The sequence below is a fragment of the Chironomus tepperi genome, unplaced genomic scaffold (genome assembly GCF_022539635.2).
Source record: "Chironomus tepperi strain 1889 unplaced genomic scaffold, CSIRO-AGI_Ctep_v1 contig_85, whole genome shotgun sequence".
NCBI lineage: Eukaryota > Metazoa > Arthropoda > Insecta > Diptera > Chironomidae > Chironomus > Chironomus tepperi.
In genome coordinates this window covers 6,180,635-6,203,357 of record NW_027226207.1, presented here as the reverse complement: position 1 = coordinate 6,203,357, position 22,723 = coordinate 6,180,635, and the positions used below count along the sequence as shown (strand labels likewise).

Here is a 22,723-nt window from a genome sequence, read left to right as displayed (position 1 = left end):
TATTTAAGCAGACAAAAAATGTTAAAAGGCTATCACAAATGCGGAATGTATTCATAACATACAAGCCATCACATTAAAATAAATTCTGAGATTTCAGAGAGAAAAGAAAAGAAAAATGAATTTTTGTGAAGAAACAGAGTTTATATATTCAGAATATGTGCCCGAGTGATAGATGTGGATTTTGGGTGTTAGAGGAGTTAGCTGGATTTGGTTCATGGCCTAGTGCTTGATCCTAAGGTTCTAGATTATGTGAGGAATATTTGGAATATTTCAAAACTTTTTAAAATTTTGCAAAATCAGAAAAATTGCAAAAAAATCCAAAAATTATTAAAATTAATCAAAAAGCCCATACGCCCCGAGCGACACAGCGTAGCCTTATAAGCTCTGTAGAGGAGCCTTCTTCATTTGAACTGCTCGGATTAATAACAGAAAAATTGCAAAAAATCGCAAAAATTGTTTAAAATTGATCCAAAAAGCCATACGACCCGAGCAGCACCTTATAAGCTCCGTAGAAGAGCCTTCTTCATTTGTATTGCTCAGATTAAAATCAGAAAAATTACAAATAATTTCAAAAAATGTTAAAATTGATCAAAAAATCCATACGACCCGAGCGACACCTTATAAACTCTGTGATTAAGACTTCTTCATTTGTTTCACTCTGATTAAAATCAGAAAAATTGCAAAAAAATCCAAAAAATCTTAAAAATTGACTAAAAATCCCTAATTAATATCAAGCAACCAATCGACAGCCATCACAACCCCAATAACCACTCGGCACTTCAATCTCTTTTCGGCTTTCCTAATAAAATCTACAAACAAAATGCTCAAAATTATATCACATGTGAATGTAATTTATATGAAGCCATTGCATTGACCCCCATCAGATCCTACATACATATCCATATAAGTAGTTAAAGCTAACCACAAAAATGGATAAAAAAAGGGAGATGACATTCTCATAATTAATAAATTAAATGATGTAAAGAGATAAAAAAAAGTGGAATATTTTCTAAACATCCACATGCTTATAGCAAAGAGTAGGGAGGATCCATAAAGGTAAAATTTACGATGTTGATGTTAATTTAATTAAAATTTTTAAAGTAGAAGAAGAAATAAAGAAAAAATTTAATAATAAAATGCACAACAATGTAGGTATAAATTGCCACATTATCTACCATTCCAGAACATTTTCTCAACTTAAATAATAGCATGTCAGCAAAGATTACAAGCATAAGTATAGACAAAAATTTCTGTCACGTTTCACAAGTTATCATGAATAGTTATTTTTTCTCATTTGATATCTGCAATGCATTTAAATGATAACACAACCTGATTGTGCGAGGACTAAAATGTGTGAGGTTTTGTGATAGTCATGAGCGCATTCTAAGCTTAAATGTGACAAAATACCGATATATTGTGTACATGAAATCCCAGTGAAACTATATGCTACACATAATAACAAAACTCAACTCCAGACATTTTTATTGCATTCTCACATTGCTTTGTCGCAGCTCTTTCCTTCTTCTTTTGAGTAATTTGCTAGGTTCTGATGTTGTATTTTGGGGAGTTGAGACTTTGGGAAGTAGGAAGAATTTTGCTGTTGGGGATATTGAGTGAATTTTGTCAGAATTTCAAGCATTATTCTGGTTTTAAACTAGTGTGGATCTATCTTTTGGTCGGAGTTAGTGATATGGGGCTCCCATATACACAGTCAAAATCTTGCCGTATCCTGGACGATTTTTTTGCTATTTCTACGCTCAATGCCAGAAACTTTACAAAATAAACGGATTTTCAATTCTAAAAAGGGACTGTGCACATTAGGACACTAGGGTAATGGCCCTTTATGGCTACATCCCGACTCTTTGCTCTTTAGGCATATAGTACACTAAAGACACTCCAGATTTACAGGCCTGTAGCATTAGACAAACCAAAAGATACAGCCAAAATCTGCGATTTCGAGACAAATTCTGATGTAAATTTGATGTAGACCACTCTTCAGTGCTTAGACAGCAAATTGACGACAATTAATTCTTAAATGACATTGGGTTCAATTCGGAAAGCCTTCTGTTGTAACCTAAGCTCCACATAGGAACATGATTGCAGTAATTGGGTGCAATTCCTACCATAAGCTGATCTTTCATTGATTACAAAGACAACTGTCAATATGACTCACAATATTAAAAGAATTCAGTTTCTTAAGATTCTAAACATCTTTAAAAACTGAAAAGCAGTCAATTAAAAGTCACAAAAACTGGATCTTAAGCCTGAAATGACAAGTGGCAAAACCCATGAATGTTACTCACAAAATTGAGCATGCTCAGCTATATTGACTGGATATATTCATGAGTAGGCTCAATTAAATGAGTATCTTCACTGTCTGCTAGGGCTATTTAGCAAATTGACAATATAAATGCACTATTCCCGAATTTTTAAAACCTAAATCCCTAACCATCTTCAAAACTTAACCTTAAATCTATTAAAATTCACAAAACCCGACACAAAACCCATCCAAGGACAGGAAAACTTTTGAATCATTTAAAAAACGTTTTCATAATCTAAATAGCACAATTGCACCCATGCTCATGCGACGAACCAAAAAATATCTATTCTCTAAGCAGAAGATTTCATTCTACTGTCGATGATGATGACGATGTGACATGTGCGAGAGAGAAAGAAGTGAACAAAAAAATGAGAGAAATTTTTGTTGTTATTTCTGTTGAGAGAGAATAGCGCAAAAATGGAGAAATGGTGAGAGAAAGTATGGCTTCCTTAATTTCCATTTTTATTTTTGTGTTTCTCTAACAAGCATAACAAAAAAAGTCTATTGAAAAGATAGAGACAATTGTCATGTGCTGTCTCTGTCTTGCATGTGACTTTTGTATTTTTAGCTACTAAATTAATGTCTTAAAAATTGAGAATTCTGCCTCATATCTTATCATAAAAATCATAAATTATTAAACAAAAACAAAAAAAATTGATTTAAATATTAATTTTTGGCTTAAATCTAAAGTTTAAGATTCAAGGTTCACTTCAGTTATAAATATTGAAACTTATTCCAGTCTGGGACCATGTCGCATGCAAGCAGAAAATGCACTAATTATGAATTTTATTTTATATTTCGTGTGGTCGACAAAACTTAATTTTAACTTAAAAATTCAATCGAGATATTTTTTTTTTTTGAAAATGTTTTTATCATTTAAATGCACGAGGAACAAAGCAGACAAACCTTTTAAGTTTTTTTCATCTAATTGAAATTTCTTAATTTAATACAATGCAATAAATATGAGACTTTAGTGACTGCACTTAATGCTCAAATTGTAAATGAATTTCAATTTTTTACGGGCTCTTTATTTTGTCGTTTTAAATGATATAAATGTTGTTTGGTCAATTCAAGCTTGGAATTTTATTAATTTACAGGAACGAGGAAGAAATATTGATATTTTTGGCTTAGCTGGTCAGGAGGTTTATGTAGACATTTTATGGACATTTTTCTTTATTTTAGGAAATTTAATATGATTTTTTAATTCATTCAACGTGTCCAGTTCGATGACTTTTTAACAAATTTTAATTTTTGCATGATTTTATGGAAGACATGGACTTGAGTGGATAGAGACTGGATTAGGATGAATATTAATTTTTGGATTTGATTATTTTGCATAATTTTTTGATTAGATATTTTAAATATCTAAAAACAATTTAGAATTTTGATAATTTTTTAAGTTCCAAATTTAAATAAAATCTTTGAAATATTTTAAATTGAAATAAAATTTTAACTTGACAAAACTTAAACAAATTTAGATTCAATAAAATTTTTAAATATCTTTAAAGTTCAAGAAATCTAAATTCATTCGAATTTTAAAAATTTCTAGTCATTTAAATTTAAAGTTTAAAAATTTTCAATCATTCAAAATTTAAAAAATTTAAAAATTTAAATTTTGAAGTATTCAAATTTTAAAAAATTCAAATTATGAAGCATTCAAATTTTAAAAAATTCAATTTTAAAGTATTCAAAATTTTAAAAGATTTAAATTTTAAAAGATATAAATTTAAATATATTTAAATTTCAAAAGAATTAAACTTTGAAGCATTTTAATGTTATAAAATTTCAATTTAGAAGCATTTAAATTTTAAAACATTTCAATTTTGAACCATTCAAATTTTAAAAAAATTCAATTTTGAAATGTTCAAATTTTAAAAAGTTTCAATTTTGGTAACTTGAAATTGAAAAAAATTCAAATTTTTTAAAATTCAAACTTCAAAACATTCAAATCGTAAAAATTGTCAATTTTAAAGCATCGAATTTAAAAAAAAAAAAAAACAATTTTAAAGCTTTTAAATTTTAAAAATTTCAAAATTCAAAATTAAGAAAATTTAAATTTCAATATTTTATTTTTAAAAACTATTAAATATTGATAAAAACGAAGAAAAAAATCTTCATTTTTCAAAATAAAATTCCAAAATTAACCTTATCACTCTCCAGTGTCATAAACCCCGCACGTATTTAAGTTACTTCCAAAATTATTCTAACTCATAACTTACAACCTAATCATGTATATTAGATTATTTTCAAAGAACTCCGCTCAATTTAAATTTAAAAAGACCATTTTAAAATCCAAAAAAATTCTACAAAAAAAAACTAAAGTCAACAATCTCATCTGACTCAAAAATCCCGCGATAACCTTAAACTTGACATCACCGAAACAAATAATTTGCCTCAATTTATTAGATTGCCCATCAAATCAACACTTAAGTTAATAATTTTGCTATTCAAAATCGCCATATCAGGCACTTATTTTTGAATTTTTAACTCATTTTAAAATTTCACACACGACAATTTAAACCTTAGTGACTATTTTAAGGTCTATAAAGTCATTTTGTAATTTTTTTAAAATTTTCTATTTCAAGCATGTGTCAAAATATTTTTTTTATTTCCTACTGTATGCCATACATTACATATGTTCTGGCTGTGACACAGTGATGCGAAAAAAAGGAGTGAGTGTGTCAGTTAAGGAAGTAGCAAGTAAGTATGCCATTGTGTTCCAATGAATGAGGAAATAAAGCAAAAAACTCTTTTTTTGTGTCTGTTTCAACAAGCAGCTAGATAAATTATATATGCATATGGCATAATCATGAGTGGCTTCTCATCAAATGAGCTGTTATATATAGTCGCAGTTTGGCAATTAATGAGAAAAAAAGGCCCGAAATTGACTATCTGTATTCATCTAAAGCTGTTGAGTGCTTCATTATTTATGATGGAATTGGATTAATAATTTAAGGTAAATTGATGCGATAAACTGATGAACTTTTTTGTGTATAAACATGGCGTATGTGACTATACGCGTTAATGGTGGGTCTGTGGATGAGCCAATCCTATCGTGGGTGAGTTTGGGTGTGATGTGACCTGAATGATTTGTTGATTTTTGGTGTTTCTTGTTCCTGGTTGTGTCAGAGCTAGGAATTGAGTCGGATTTAGTCGAATTTCAGTTAAATAAGTCATTTTGACTACATACAAGCTCTAGTAGCTTCAAAAATTCACGAATAAATTAAAAAATTCAGCATATACCTCACAAAATCCCAAATCATCAACCCATCCCATAACCCCCGAACTAACCCATCACCAAATGTTATTTTTGATCATATTTTATTCCCATATTTCCAAATTTCAAACAATAATTGATTCATCAACTATACTTTAATTAGTAGAAAGCATCACATTCCAAAAAATAAATGTTAAAAGCACGTCTCAACATAATTTCCTCATAAATTTCAGTTGAAAATTTTTCAGCCCAAATGTTGTAGCTGATGAAAATTATTTAATTAAAAATATATTTTATATATTTTTTTTACATTCGGGTATAATCAACATCTCCTTTCATCAAGTCAATAAATTTATGGATTAAATTTCATTTTAATTACTTGGATAATTGTGCTGTTGGGTAATGAATTTGTGAATTTGATGGGGAGTGGGTTGCGAGATGAGGATGAGGTTTTTAAAGTAATTTTTAATTAAATACTGAGAGTTTTGGGAGGATTTTGGGTATTTTTTGGTGGGTATTAGGAAGTGAATTTTGAAGGGTTTTGAGAATTTTAGAGTTAGTCCCTAGCAGGCAGATTATATCCGATTAAGAGCTGTGTAAGCTGCGAGTTAGGCTCATGAGCACGATCATCTAGTGTATTTAGGATAAGCAATCTCTCGAGAGCATGGTATGGGCTTGATAGGGTGTCTTTTGAAGTTTTTTGACAAATTTGGTCGATTTTTTTAGATTTTAATTTGAATATGCATGCTCCGAAAATTCGGAGTCAGAGACACGGACTAGACTTGCATTTGACAACAATTCCTTAAATCTCGCTCTGTTCCTACAAATTTAACTATTTAAGTACTTGCTTTCTATTCTAACATCGATCAAAATGCTCTAAATATATTCTTATAAATTCTAAGTTAATTTGGCAAATTTACAAAGATTTCTCACAATTTCTCCATTTGTTCCATAAAATCAGCTCCTAATCATCCTTAACAATCAAATTCCACACTCAAATCACTTCTAATTCCATCACATATTATCCCTGAATCTCAAAATTCTTAATCAAAAACTCAACAAATGCACATCTTCTCAAAATACCCAAATATAAATCATACCAAGCCATAATGAACCATAGCAACTTCAACTCTGTTTGTAGTGTCAAACATCAGAAAAAATTCAAGTCATAAATTCATCACAGAGAACTGTTTACTTCCTGGTCTTCAACAGAAAAAGAAGAAAAAAACTCTTTTTTTTCACATTTCATTTCACAATTTATCGAAAGAGTTTTGAAAACAAATTTGTTAAGCCATAAAGTCAAACACATTTTCATTTCTCCGGTCTCAGAACTGCAACATGACAGATGAAGACAGAGAGATATGTGCATGCACATACTATGTAATGAGCAATTCACATTTATTTTCTCATTTTCTTTTCCTTTTTTTTTAAAAGAATTTTTATTTTTATTGTTTTATTGATCATCAGACCTGAATCGATATTTCTTTCTGTGTGCATCACCCATGGAACATGACACAAAAGAAGAATTGCGCAACATTGACCTTGAATAATTTTTTGCTGAACAAAAATAAAGGATTGTAAAAAAGGGTAATTTTTAGTGTGTCTATAAACCATTACGTAAATGACATTTTTTTCATGGTTTTTTTTTAACAATTTTTGTTCCTAGAGAAGAGACATTGAGGTGTTTCAAGGATAAATCAAATTGAGGGGGGTAATTTATTGTGTAACCTTCTCAGATTGATGGAAAGAGGTAAGAAAGAGGTAGAAAAAAATTCCGAAAGGTGTAAAGTACTTACTTGAGTTGCCTTTAAAGCGTTCTGTGTGATAGACAGGTTTTTTTGACATCCTGCAAAAATATAAATTTATATCCAACAGAGTAATCCACATAATATCGGGCGGGAAACATAAATTTACATAAAAAACTATTTTTTATTAATTCCTTCATTTTATCACAGATCATCAGCACTAAATATTTCACTAATCACCACAATAAATGCCTTCATTTTATGCATCTTTTTACATCATAAATTTAATCTGAAAGTACAAAAAAAATATAAAAAAATTAAACTAGTGTACATCATATTTATATAATTTAAAAAATATATAAATTAAGCCCACTACTAAAAGTTATGACTGTTTGTGCAATTGTTACTTAAAGAGACACCTTATGTCCATAAAATCATAAAATTTATTGCTTAGTATGACTTTTACTTCGATAAAATTATTTCATGTTTTTACTTTTTTTGGGCCGTTGTGACAAACGAAAAATATGCCACGATTCAATCCTTAAATGAAACTTTTGTTGGGTTGGTGAAGTGAGTTATGGTGGAATTTCTTATACATTTCATACTGGCACTGTGTAGTGAATTTGAATAAATTGGATGTGAAATAGTGAATTATGGATTAAAATGTTGCTAGAAAGGTCATAGAAAAGTGAATAGTTTGTGAAAATTGTCAAAGTTGTGGATGAAAATTACGTGAAAATGTGAAATAATTTAGAAAAATAAATTGAGTCGACATTAAGTTTGTGAAGAGTTTGAGAAATAAGTTTAAAATATTCAAGCAAAAGTGAATATATCAGCATGAAATTAATACAATTATGTATTGAAAAAGCACAAGGTATTGGTATTGGCAATTTGAAAAGAGTAGCCAGCGATAATGCCAATTTTGAACATCAACTGAGAGAAGCCATGGATCACAGCAGATCTGTACGGCCAACGAAGTTAAGTAAACTTTTCAAAAATAAAATCCACCTTCAAAGAACTCCAGCCAATCTACAACAACCCAAAAATTACAACAATTCTGTAACATTTATTTATCACAACTTGTCACGCATAGTGAATTTCATTAGTGCATATACTAGATATTGTTGTAACTAGAGTTGTCAATTATTTGGGTTTTTACTATTTGTACAAATACCAAATACCCAAATATCGAGACCCCCAAATATTGTACAAATACCAAATATTTTCGAATGTATGGATATGACCCTAAAAACATCTGAATTTTCAAAAAGTTTCCTGTATATTCACGCTTAGTGTATAATTAGTAATAACAATCAACTTAGAAGTAATGAAATTAATTGTTTTATATAATATAATATAAAATAAGTAAAATATTAACTTCTCTTCAGTATAATACTCCTAATAATCAGTATAATTCCTAATATAATTAGGAAATTTCGACTTAGAATATTCTATGCAGTGAAGGTTCGCTCAACACTTGTTAACGTAGTTTGAATGGACTTCAATAAAATAAACTGTACCTCCAACTTCTCAGTCCTGTTTTTAGTACTTTTAAATGACTTAACATATTGTTCTATGTCTATTCATGAATACAACCATTCTAATCATAAGGACATGAAGTGCGATTTTCTTTCTCTTCGTCCTGACTTTCAAAACCACAACATATGTTAAATTTTTGTATTCATTACATATTTAATCAAAACAATGCTCAAAAATTCTAAAAAATACTACATAAATTTTTTAAAAAATATTGCAAAATTTTATATTTGAAGATTTTCAGAAAAAATTTCATACTTGCTTTGCATTTAACTCTTATATTGGTAGATACAAATTATTTGGTTTGAAAATACAAATTATTTGGTGACCCAAATAGTTTCAAAATCGACCAAATACCCAAATATTGGTATTTGTAATTGACAACCCTAGTTGTAACCTCTCTCTTCTCTGCTATATTTATTATATACATATTGCACACGAAATTGTAATGTAAAATATTACAGTAAATATTCCTTCATTTTTATTTTGTTCTTCAGCACCGATAGAACTTCCATTAAATGTCAAAAAATGCTTGCGCTTTGTTACAAAATGTCTTCAAATTTGAATAAAATATTATTATATTTTCCATTGCCTGACAAATATTCATAAAAGTATATTATTGTTTCAAAAAAAAAAAAAAATTATTTATTAGACAGTTGAAACAGTATCATATTTGATATTATGACTGTAATATATTTGAAATTGTGCCAATAATTCATACATTCAAGAGACGTTTCTATAATGGTGATTTATTATTGTAATTTAAATTCCATTATATTTTTTAGTTTACAGATCTTTGAGCTCTCCATCAAACTCTCATTTTGCCTTCAATAATCGAGATTTTATTCATAAATTGTATGGGAATTAAGTATCAATAAATCCTTTGAATTTATTGTCATTTAAGTCTGGTTGGGGATTCAAAATTTATTGGATGAATTATTTCAAAAATTTACTACATTACATTACGCGTGTCTCACATTTAAAGGTAATGTAATGAATAAATTTTTTGACTCTGTCGCTGCCATACATGCGAAAATATATAACAATATAACAGATAAGCAAGATATGGAATGGAATTTATGATTATCTTTAGTCTCTCTTGGATCATTCATATTTATGATTGTGTCAATTCAGTAGTTGACTATTAAAATCTATAATAACAATGGAGTGATGATACCCTTGAATATATACACTAGATAGTGGAGTAGGATGGGACGCTGGATGTGGATTAATGGGAATTGAGTGAATATTTTGAATTTTGAGGCTTGTATGAGTATTGGGAAGCTATATACTTGTTCGAGACTTAATTTGCACTTGATATGTCTCTGTAGGAGCTCATGAAGGTGATCAAGATGCACAAAGCAAGATAAATGAGCCTTGGATCAATGATTGAAGGAGTTAAGTGCTGTTTCATACTTTATCCGATTAAGTAAACTCATAAGAACACACATTTAGGTGAGTATACTCACTGTCAGTAAGATTTACAGCATATAAATTCAAGTATGTCATTCCATAACCCCAAAACTTAAGCTGCAATATTCTCTGACATTTCTGCATCTTCTCTTCACCTCCAACCAATCCAGCAACCAAAAAAAAAATTAATTTCCCATTAAATAAATTCCAAAAAAACCTCAAAGACCCCATCAAAAAGAATTTACCGCAATTTTTAATCTCCATTCAGCGCCACAACATTAAAACTCATCGAAATGTCACACAGTCAATAATTCAAAGCATCTAATCCTTGTCTCACCATAAAAAAAATCTCAATAAAACTCCACCGAAGAAGGAATTAAAGTGTAAAATTTTTTAATGATTATTTCATCATAAATCAAATTGATATCATTCAAAAAATTAATCAATTTTTGTTGAACCTATGAATGAGATTCAGTTTATGACTTTCGACTACCGAAATGGAATATTCATTAAGATACTCAAGAGGTAGGCAAGAAATAAAATAAAATTTTAAAAAAATAGTTAAATAATAATCAAAAAAACAAGACACATCAAGATATAAATCTACAATCTAGGAGTGCAGTGACTCTATGTGTCTGTCTATGTCGAGAGAGGGGAGAGTCATAAATTTTTTAATAGCGTGATGATCAATAACATTTCATAAAAAAAAAAAAGTTATTGCTCATAAAAATGTTTAGTATCAATTATATGCCTATAAACATTTGTAAATATATTTATAACAAATTTCTTTTAAATATTTTTGACACGATCAATATTCCAATTATTTTTTGCTATGCATTTTGACAATAGTTTATGATTATGAGATCAAATTAATGTGCATGTTATGAATTTTATGAGATTTTGATTAAATTTGAATGGTTTGATGGGTGAGTGGAGGGGTCATTTGAATGGAATGGTTGGAATTTGATGGACAAAAGGGTGTGAGGCTGAATGGGTGTGTTGCATAGATCGGACCATTGAATTTTACTTTTCTAAATTACGCAAGAAACAAGAATGGCTCACAATATCAATTAAACCAATTTTTTAATGATATTTTCTACTTAAACCTTAATTTTGCAACTCTACAGTCACTATTACTGAGATTATGACTCAAATAGTGCAACATGTTCGCTTAGGTGTAGCAATATCGTCGTATTAAGATGCGAAAATGCCCTTACAGCACTACAATGGCTGAATACGATCCCATAATATGGCAAAAATGCGGTTTGTCACTTTAAGCCTCTCGATTAAACTTCTCTGCCTTCCAGTAATCACATACATGATAAATGTACTTAATTATTTAGAATATTTTGTAATTTTGGACATTTTATGCTAGAATTGACAACATTACATCGAAAATTTTGAATGTTCTACCTAAACTCCACTCAAAATCATTCAAATAATCCTCAAATTTTGCTAAATTTCACTCAATTCTCCTCAAAATCACTCAATGATACTCAATTTCCACAAAATTCTATTCAAATGAGCCTCAAAAATTCCCAACTGCCTCTTAAACCCCATCAAAATCAACCAAAATACCTCAATTTCCACCTAATTTCACATAATAATCAAATGATCCACAAATAATGCATTATTCACCTTAAATTCCATCAAAATCAACCAATAACCCCCAATTTCCACAAAATTTCACTCAAAGTCATTCAAATGATCCTCAAGAATTCTAAAACTCCCCTCAAACCCTCTCAATATCCCCCAAGAATCCCCATTACAAATCCCATCCAAATTCTATTTTCAGCCATCCCAAAAACCACCTCATAAAATATTCAAGAATCAACTCAACAGCATTCCAAAAACAACACAATAAATAAATTCTCTCAAGGGTCTGTCAATCGATCGCTTTTTCCTATTTTCAGCCATTGGTCACGTATTGGCAATAATTTTATATTTTCAAAACCAACAATAAAAATAAATTAATCAGTATTTGGAGACTTGGAACAAATATAATTGTGACACATAAATAAGCATTCAAGCCTTTTTGGCCTGTCGTGTCTCAAATGTGCTGAATGAAAATATATTAAAAAAAATATTTTTTCAACCAAAAAGTCAAGAATGAAGGAAAACAACAAAAAAATTCCATCTTTCTCGCTCAATAATTTTGTTTCGTTGACGTTTTAAATGCCAAATGCGTGATTCTTTAAAAATTTACCTCAAACGTACGTACAATAAGAGAAGATGACTATAAATATTTCAATATTGGTCATTGAAACTTATTCAAATTACAACAAGAAAAAAAAATTCTTGCTTTTATTTTAAAGGATGTAAATCTTCACATTCGGACTCACTCTAGTCACAAGAGTGTGTGAGGGAGATGGAAGGAGAGAAATCTCAGACACAGATGATGTAGATGATGAAGAAAGATTTTTTTTTTGTGGGAAGTAAGGAAGGGTAAATGAGGTTTGAGCGCATTTGGAGGGTTTTAAGCTTTTCAGTCAATTTTTAGAGTTGATTTTTCAGCTGCATGACCCAAAATATACATCTAGTAATAATTTGCATGCAGCGAATGCTCAAACTGGCGTGAAACAGCAAAAAAGCATCAAAATTTGAATAGATTTCACCTGGAATCGAGACAGGGTCTTTCACATAGTAGGTAGACCCTCTACAAATCGGTCATCGGTGTTGATTCACTGTCTATACAATATGGCAACATATTACCCACCCTATCAACCATGAGCATCAATACCAGCCATTCCCTCCCCAACACCCCCTCAACCCCAGCCAGTCCGACACCCAACCACTCCAACCTCATCCCCCATCTACACCAGCCGCGTAAAAAATCGCCTCAATATTAAAAAGTTGAGTAAGATCTTGAGTGTGTGTATATATGATGAGATTCATATTATGTACCATACGTTTATGAATATTTCTCTTTTCAAATTATATCCATAACCATAAATATTAAAATAATCGTAAAATTTTAAATTAAACTCGCTTATTTTACGACTTTTATTATCAATTTGAGAAGATGTTTGGTCTATTTTAAAAAGAAGAAAAAAGAAGAAAAAAAAAATTCAAATTATTAGCCATTGGGATGAAGATGGCCAATGTAGTCACACAACATGTATGCATGTGGATTTTATTTATTTCATTCAGAATCCCAAGTGTCTGAGATTGTATGGGGACATTATTGGAATAAATTTTAAAGAATTATTCGGTTTTTAGATGTGGATTTGGATGTTGGGTGGCTAGGGGGTTGAGGATGGGTGAGGACTAGGGGGTATATAGGGCTATGTTGATGAAAATTTGGCGACTGTCTGGCAATTTGATTGACAACAGTTTTATCTGCACCCCATCAAGTCTACCCCCATCAGATAGCCATCCCACATTATACACATTCTTTGTTATTGGATACCAGACTAATATAATATCATGACATATCTATTTAATCTACTTAGAATGAAAGATATAATAAAGAAGAATATAAAAGGCATTCACTTTAACGCGCTTAAAGAGTTTAAAGAATATTTTATTATTATATTCCATAACTATACATTTTAACCTTAAAATACACATTTGTGTAGGCATTGTGAAACAATCGAAACATCTTTTATTTTTTGGGATAGATAAATTAAGGCATTTATTGAGTGTGTATGCATCACATACCCATCCATGGGCATTTTTTAAAGTGCTAAATTTCATGTCTTTTTTTTAACTTTCTTCATCGTTGAATGAACATTATCAGATAATAACAGTCAGGTATAGCTATTCAGTTAATGCTTTAAATGTGATTTGTTCGCAAGGCGTGAAGTTCTATAGTGGAATAATTTTTATATAATGAGCTATTTCAATTAGCGTTCTCGTCTGTGATTATATTTCTATTCAAAATTACTAATAAATTCTCTCTATATAGCATGTAGATTCCATAAATTGCATTAAATTTGCATTTACCAGCTATATACTTTCATTTTTTTTTAAAAAATAAGACTTCATTTATGATTCATGAAAATGGTGACTGAAATGGGCTTGGATATTGCTTATTGAGTGACTTATGGTGTAGTTGAGGGTAATTTTTGCATCTAAATCAGATGTTAATTGAAGCTTTTAAGAGGTATTTGGGTTGGTGTCCAAATATGGTGAGGATTGGTGGCTGCTGGATTGATTTGGGGGGTCATTAAGTGGAATGTTCAGTTTGTGATGCAATTTTCATGATTTTATGTTAAAAATGTTCCAAAATGTCAAGAAAGACTGGAAAATTCATGAATTTTGGGTGACTTTAGTCAATTCAGCTCCTATACCCACCAGTCAATAGATATAAATCTTAAAATTCACTCTAATTGCCTCTAAACTACCCCAAAACTTCCTCATAACCCCAACCCTCAAATCAACTATCCAAAATTACCCTAAATACGCAATTAATTCAGCATTTTGATTAATGTTATCTACTCATGTTTTGTAGACACATTACAACCCATTCACATTCACATTCTCATTCAATTCAAGTTCAATATTCAAGTTTTTTTTTTATTCTTCTTATTCTTACTAATTATTGTAATTAATTTCACTTATCATAATGCTGTTTTTATTTATAATAGTAACTGTAATGCGCTCGTTGTAATTATCATAACATTATTTTTAGATTATGAACATATTCTATGAGATTGTGAAGTATTTTTTTTTATATTTAAAATACTGTGTGTAGGTTGTGTGTTTTGTCGTGGCATATGTCTAGTGTCTAGTGATGAATGAAATTAGATTGTGAATTTTGCAGGAATTTTGAGTGTTGGTGAGGTGGATTTTGCGAATTTTCAAGGTTTTGGGGTGGATTGTTGATGTTAGCATTTAAATTAGATGCATTCGGAACTTGAATGTTATTGGCTTATTATCACAAATTGAACTTTAATTCAGAGTTGGCAGGACTTTAAAGTGGAGTCCGGACTTTGAAAGTCCGGACTTTCAAAGTCCGGACTTTGAAAAAAAAAGTGGAGTCCGGACTTTCAAAGTCCGGACTTTAGTGGAGTAGAATAGTCCGGACTTTCAAAGTCCGGACTTTGGGACTTTGGGAGTCCGAAAAGTCCCATACAATTTTTTTTTTTTTTTATAAAAAGTATTTTAATATTTTTTTTTCGGTACCACTGCGTAACCCGAGCTAAAAAAGTGAATTTTTTGACATTTTTTTCGGTACCACTGCGTAACCCGAGCTAAAAAAGTGAATTTTTTGACATTTTTTTCGGTACCACTGCGTAACCCGAGCTAAAAAAGTGAATTTTTTGACATTTTTTTCGGTACCACTGCGTAACCCGAGCTAAAAAAGTGAATTTTTTGACATTTTTTTCGGTACCACTGCGTAACCCGAGCTAAAAAAGTGAATTTTTTGACATTTTTTTCGGTACCACTGCGTAACCCGAGCTAAAAAAGTGAATTTTTTGACATTTTTTTCGGTACCACTGCGTAACCCGAGCTAAAAAAGTGAATTTTTTGACATTTTTTTCGGTACCACTGCGTAACCCGAGCTAAAAAAGTGAATTTTTTGACATTTTTTTCGGTTACACTGCGTAACCCGAGCTAAAAAAGTGAATTTTTTGACATTTTTTTCGGTACCACTGCGTAACCCGAGCTAAAAAAGTGAATTTTTTGACATTTTTTTCGGTACCACTGCGTAACCCGAGCTAAAAAAGTGAATTTTTTGACATTTTTTTCGGTACCACTGCGTAACCCGAGCTAAAAAAGTGAATTTTTTGACATTTTTTTCGGTACCACTGCGTAACCCGAGCTAAAAAAGTGAATTTTTTGACATTTTTTTCGGTTACACTGCGTAACCCGAGCTAAAAAAGTGAATTTTTTGACATTTTTTTCGGTACCACTGCGTAACCCGAGCTAAAAAAGTGAATTTTTTGACATTTTTTTCGGTACCACTGCGTAACCCGAGCTAAAAAAGTGAATTTTTTGACATTTTTTTCGGTACCACTGCGTAACCCGAGCTAAAAAAGTGAATTTTTTGACATTTTTTTCGGTACCACTGCGTAACCCGAGCTAAAAAAGTGAATTTTTTGACATTTTTTTCGGTACCACTGCGTAACCCGAGCTAAAAAAGTGAATTTTTTGACATTTTTTTCGGTACCACTGCGTAACCCGAGCTAAAAAAGTGAATTTTTTGACATTTTTTTCGGTTACACTGCGTAACCCGAGCTAAAAAAGTGAATTTTTTGACATTTTTTCGGTACCACTGCGTAACCCGAGCTAAAAAAGTGAATTTTTTGACATTTTTTTCGGTACCACTGCGTAACCCGAGCTAAAAAAGTGAATTTTTTGACATTTTTTTCGGTACCACTGCGTAACCCGAGCTAAAAAGTGAATTTTTTGACATTTTTTTCGGTTACACTGCGTAACCCGAGCTAAAAAGTGAATTTTTTGACATTTTTTTCGGTACCACTGCGTAACCCGAGCTAAAAAAGTGAATTTTTTGACATTTTTTTCGGTACCACTGCGTAACCCGAGCTAAAAAAGTGAATTTTTTGACATTTTTTTCGGTACCACTGCGTAACCCGAGCTAAAAAAGTGAATTTTTTGACATTTTTTTCGGTTACACTGCGTAACCCGAGCTAAAAAAGTGAATTTTTTGACATTTTTTTCGGTACCACTGCGTAACCCGACTTGAAAAAGTGAATTTTTTGACATTTTCTTCGGTACCACTGCGTAACCCGAGCTAAAAAAGTGAATTTTTTGACATTTTTTTCGGTACCACTGCGTAACCCGAGCTAAAAAAGTGAATTTTTTGACATTTTTTTCGGTACCACTGCGTAACCCGAGCTAAAAAAGTGAATTTTTTGACATTTTTTTCGGTTACACTGCGTAACCCGAGCTAAAAAAGTGAATTTTTTGACATTTTTTTCGGTACCACTGCGTAACCCGAGCTAAAAAAGTGAATTTTTTGACATTTTTTTCGGTACCACTGCGTAACCCGAGCTAAAAAGTGAATTTTTTGACATTTTTTTCGGTACCACTGCGTAACCCGAGCTAAAAAAGTGAATTTTTTGACATTTTTTTCGGTACCACTGCGTAACCCGAGCTAAAAAAGTGAATTTTTTGACATTTTTTTCGGTACCACTGCGTAACCCGAGCTAAAAAGTGAATTTTTTGACATTTTTTTCGGTACCACTGCGTAACCCGAGCTAAAAAAGTGAATTTTTTGACATTTTTTCGGTACCACTGCGTAACCCGAGCTAAAAAAGTGAATTTTTTGACATTTTTTCGGTACCACTGCGTAACCCGAGCTAAAAAAGTGAATTTTTTGACATTTTTTCGGTACCACTGCGTAACCCGAGCTAAAAAAGTGAATTTTTTGACATTTTTTCGGTACCACTGCGTAACCCGAGCTAAAAAGTGAATTTTTTGACATTTTTTCGGTACCACTGCGTAACCCGAGCTAAAAAGTGAATTTTTTGACATTTTTTTCGGTACCACTGCGTAACCCGAGCTAAAAAGTGAATTTTTTGACATTTTTTCGGTACCACTGCGTAACCCGAGCTAAAAAAGTGAATTTTTTGACATTTTTTTCGGTACCACTGCGTAACCCGAGCTAAAAAAGTGAATTTTTTGACATTTTTTTCGGTACCACTGCGTAACCCGAGCTAAAAAAGTGAATTTTTTGACATTTTTTTCGGTACCACTGCGTAACCCGAGCTAAAAAAGTGAATTTTTTGACATTTTTTTCGGTTACACTGCGTAACAAAGTCCAAAAAACCACTTTTTCAAGTCATGTTACGCAGTGTAATCGAAAAAAATGTCAAAAAATTCACTTTTTTAGCTCGGGTTACGCAGTGTAACCGGAAAAAATGTCAAAAAATTCACTTTTTTAGCTCGGGTTACGCAGTGTAACCGAAAAAATGTCAAAAAATTCACTTTTTTAGCTCGGGTTACGCAGTGTAATCGAAAAAAATGTCAAAAAATTCACTTTTTTAGCTCGGGTTACGCAGTGTAACCGGAAAAATGTCAAAAAATTCACTTTTTAGCTCGGGTTACGCAGTGTAACCGAAAAATGTCAAAAAATTCACTTTTTTAGCTCGGGTTACGCAGTGTAACCGAAAAAATGTCAAAAAAATCAATTTTTTAGCTCGGGTTACGCAGTGTAATCGAAAAAAATGTCAAAAAATTCACTTTTTTAGCTCGGGTTACGCAGTGTAACCGGAAAAAATGTCAAAAAATTCACTTTTTTAGCTCGGGTTACGCAGTGTAACCGAAAAAAATGTCAAAAAATTCACTTTTTAGCTCGGGTTACGCAGTGTAACCGAAAAAATGTCAAAAAATTCACTTTTTAGCTCGGGTTACGCAGTGTAACCGAAAAATGTCAAAAATTCACTTTTTAGCTCGGGTTACGCAGTGTAACCGAAAAAAATGTCAAAAAAATCAATTTTTAGCTCCGGTTACGCAGTGTAACCAAAAAAATGTCAAAAAATTCCCAAAGTCCCAAAGTCAAAGTCTCAAAGTCCCAAAAGTCCGGACTTTCATAGTCCGGACTTTCGTGGAGTCCGGACTTTCAAAGTCCGGACTTTAGTGGAGTCCGGACTTTCAAAGTCCGGACTTTTGGGACTTTTCGGACTTTTAAAGTCCGGACTCCAAAGTCCTGCCAACTCTGCTTTAATTGGTTAAAATTCATCAAAATATTTTAAAATTTACATCCAAAAATGTCAATTATTGACATAAAAGTCCGTTAAAACTCTCATTAAACCTCCTCTAAAATCACCTACTAAAAAAAACAAAACTAGCTTCTGTACAATTTTAAAAATCACATAAATGTTTACATTATCATTGTTTAAATGAAGTGTAGCTCACTTCAACCGTCCATTTTAAGACACAAAACGTAAATCGTCAAATAAACAGAAAAATCATGGAAAATATTCTTTCAACACAAAGTTCTGTCCCTCAAAAATTCTAGAATATAAAGTCACATAACTTAAGATTCTTTATGTGCCTTAGTTATTTATAGAATAGAACTGTCACCAATGCTCCACAAAAAAAATATTTATCGTCATGTTGAAAGGTTGACTCGTGAAAATTAAAGTTGGGAATTTCTTGACGTAATTATTGTCGTTTATTTTTCTACCATTTATAGCATTAAATGTGCTATTTCAACATTGTTGTCGACATGAAGATGCGATGTACTTGAGATTTTAAATTAAGATTACGTATTAAATTAAATGAGATGAACAATAAAAATAAATAAAAATTGAACTTTTTTTTTAAAGAAATTAAATGCAATAATCGAAGAATCGATTAACAATATTACAGCTCTTATTAGCAACATTGTATGGCATATAGTCACACTTAAGATGTCTCAAAATGTGAATAAAATAGTTGCAATAGTTAAGCTCATTAGCCTCACAGAGATTGACACAAATTATTGAGACTTTATTGCTCAAATTGTTGGCGTTATTGCATTTATTGCAGACATGAGGCTTGGATGGCTTGGAATTGTGAGTTTGTGGACATTTTAGAAATGCACTTTGCAGTTTATTTTATTTTAATGTTTATGTGAATTGTAAAATTGCTGCTTAAATGGTAGGCATGGGAGTGGTGATGGTGGAATTGAGATTATTGGTTAGAATAGGGGGTTATTGGGGGTATTAGGCACTTTATATGACAAAGAGGTGGATTTGTGCTTGAAATGTGTACAAATTTCAATTTTAGACACAGATTTTGGTGATATAGGGCCAGTATATCCATAAAAATCACTAATTAACCCTATCTGCTTCCATTCCCACACCACATCCTCCACATACCCTCAAATCATCCACAACACAACCATGCAAAACCCATCAACTAAGGTAAAAATCTAATCAAATAAAAATTCCATCATTTACACATCCAAATATCCAGCAACACAGACCTTCATACCCAGAATAAATATGAAAACCAGAAGCACAAAAATTTAATTCAAATGACTGAGAATCAAATTGAAATTTTTGCTATGTGCTTATTTTTTAAAAAGAAATAAGGAAAAGAAAGAAATCCTTAAAAATCTTCAAACCATATCAAATGAGATAAAAAGGAACTATAATGAAATGCAATACCTTTCATACAATTGTCTTTTCCATTAAATTATATACAATTTTTATTATTTTTTTGCTTCTTTCATTCCAATTTAAGGAACAAGACGAGAGGAAAGAAACAAAAGGTTATGAAATGATATTATGCTCCTTTTCTACAATACTTTATCCAATTTCTACACACGAAAAATCATTGAGAAAAAAAAGCAGATCCTTAAACATATTAAACTAAACGCCAAAAAAAATGGAGGAAGAGAAATTTTTTTCAGCTTCTGTAATTTCAAGTTCCGGGCAGATATGTGAGTGAGAAAAGAAATATAATTTGGTCGTTTTGAGAGTAGCAGAAATGATATTAAATGATAAAAATCTTTGTGATCATCACATACCTTTTTCTTTCCTTCCTTCCTGACTAGATGGATGGAAATGGTGTTGAGCTTAAGCAGTCTTTCGATTTTTTAAAAAATAGCGGAAGTTTTTGAGAGAATGTTGGGGATTTCAAGGCAATTTGGAGGGCTTTTAAAGGCTTTAGTTTGAAAGTTTTGAATATTATTGGATTTTTGGTCATATTTTTTCAGAAAATAAATTTAAAATGAGTAGCGGGGAGTAGCTTGATGTCAAAAGTGACAATGCATACATTGATACTATGTAGGTGCCCATAATGTCTTGAATCTATTCATAACCCTTCATATTGAGTCCTTAAAATGCCAAAAAAATCATTAAATGCATATATACAGGTCCATTGATGTGGCTATACCGTACCATAACATGTTATTACTGAATAAATCATTCCCAGACCTTAGGTTTCATTCTTAATATAAATTCCAAGCTAAAAATGTATTCTGAAGCCTTAAATTATTGTTATTTCTGAAGTACGAATTACAAACCTCAATATAACTTAAGATTCATAATAAGTAACTCATTCCAAGCAAAATCAGTGTCTCTGGCATTGTTTTGAAGCTCTGAATCGATGTACATATCAGAATACATCAGCATAGAACCCCCAAACTCGTCAAAATATAACTGCGCTATTGCCACATTCATCCCACATCCATCTCAAACTCACCGAAAAAAAAAAAAATTTTTTTTTGTAACATAAGCATGTGTATAATAGAAGGAAGCAGTATATATTTTGAAATCAAAATCAAAAATATACAATTGTATAGCAAAAAAAAAGACCAGCAACAGCAGCATCAGTAGCTGATTATGTTAAAGGGATAACAAAAGCAACCCAGCACAAAATAAAAATTGTTCCTTTTTTTTGTGTGTTGCTGCTGCTGCTCTAAATATGTGTGTATTTTTATAACAGGCAAAAGAAAAGGAAAATTACATAAAAAAATTGGTATATATAAACCGTAAGAAATAGAAATAGCTATTTCCACATGGAGAATAAAATTGAGAGTAAATGAGGGAGTGAATGAGAGCCTAACGAGTCGCAGCAAAGAAATTTCAATTCCTATTTATTTTTTCTGTCCACGTTTTTTTCTTCTTTTTCTTATATTTAACGATATTTGCTTGCCTGACTCTCTCTTACTCACCACATCAGCAATCTAGCTCCAACTATATATAGCAATTTCATTTTCATAGTTCTTCTGCTTTTTGCTTCGGCTGTAAAAAAAAACCCCTTGGAAGCGAAGCGTAAAGAATAGAATATAAATAGGCAAAAAAATATAAAATAAAATAAAAAAAAAAAAGTTAAGCGGCAAAAACAAAAGAAAAAAGCAACAAAAAAGTATATGGTATGGAGAGAGAGAGAGATGTTACACGCCATTGAATTTGCATATTATCTCTTTAATCAGTATCCTTTAAATATCAAACATCGAGAGAATAGAAAAGAAAAACTTTCCCTCCTGCTTTTTGTCAATTTCGCTTCTTTCAGCAAATAACAGTTCTTTTTTTTGGATGATGTTGGATGGGCTTGGACAATGAGTATGGAGGGGTGCAGTTTGGGTTGTTGGCTGTCCAATTTATCATAATTTTGAGTTCTTTGAATGTTTAAATGTTGAATAATCTGCTGTATAATCTCGAACATGTGAATTCTTTTAAAATTGGTCTCACGAGCTTGTTAATCTGTATAGTCTGGGATAAGATCTAATGTATGACCTTGAATTTGCTCTAGAACAGTGGCTGGTAATCTGTGTTTCGCGTTGCATTAGTCTGCGCCATTTTTAAGCCATATAATGAATTTTTGGTGCATCTTAGCATTGATATAAACCATTATCAATCCTGAGCAGCACAATACATTCGCTTAAACACGACTATGTCGGCTTATTGACGACACTACGCACGAGTGTCCTCATGTCTACGTGATGGCTGATTTTGACTCATTTTTAAGGCAAAAAATTAAATTTTGCTGAACCGAGTTGTTCCGATAAATTCCAGCTCAATAATATTAAGTCCTCTTTAATGATGCGCTCCATTCCCACTACCCATCCCCACTTCCATCTCATTAATT

General features: G+C 31.3%; 1 long non-coding RNA gene across 1 annotated transcript in view; it reads right to left on the bottom strand.

The window, feature by feature from the left end:
- Positions 1–22,723, bottom strand: part of LOC139086634 (uncharacterized) — a 207,015-nt gene that overhangs the window by 7,910 nt on the left and 176,382 nt on the right. Inside the window, exon 4 of the long non-coding RNA XR_011544048.1 lies at positions 7,334–7,571. This is a non-coding gene — a long non-coding RNA (uncharacterized lncRNA). The remainder of the gene's footprint in view (positions 1–7,333; positions 7,572–22,723) is intronic.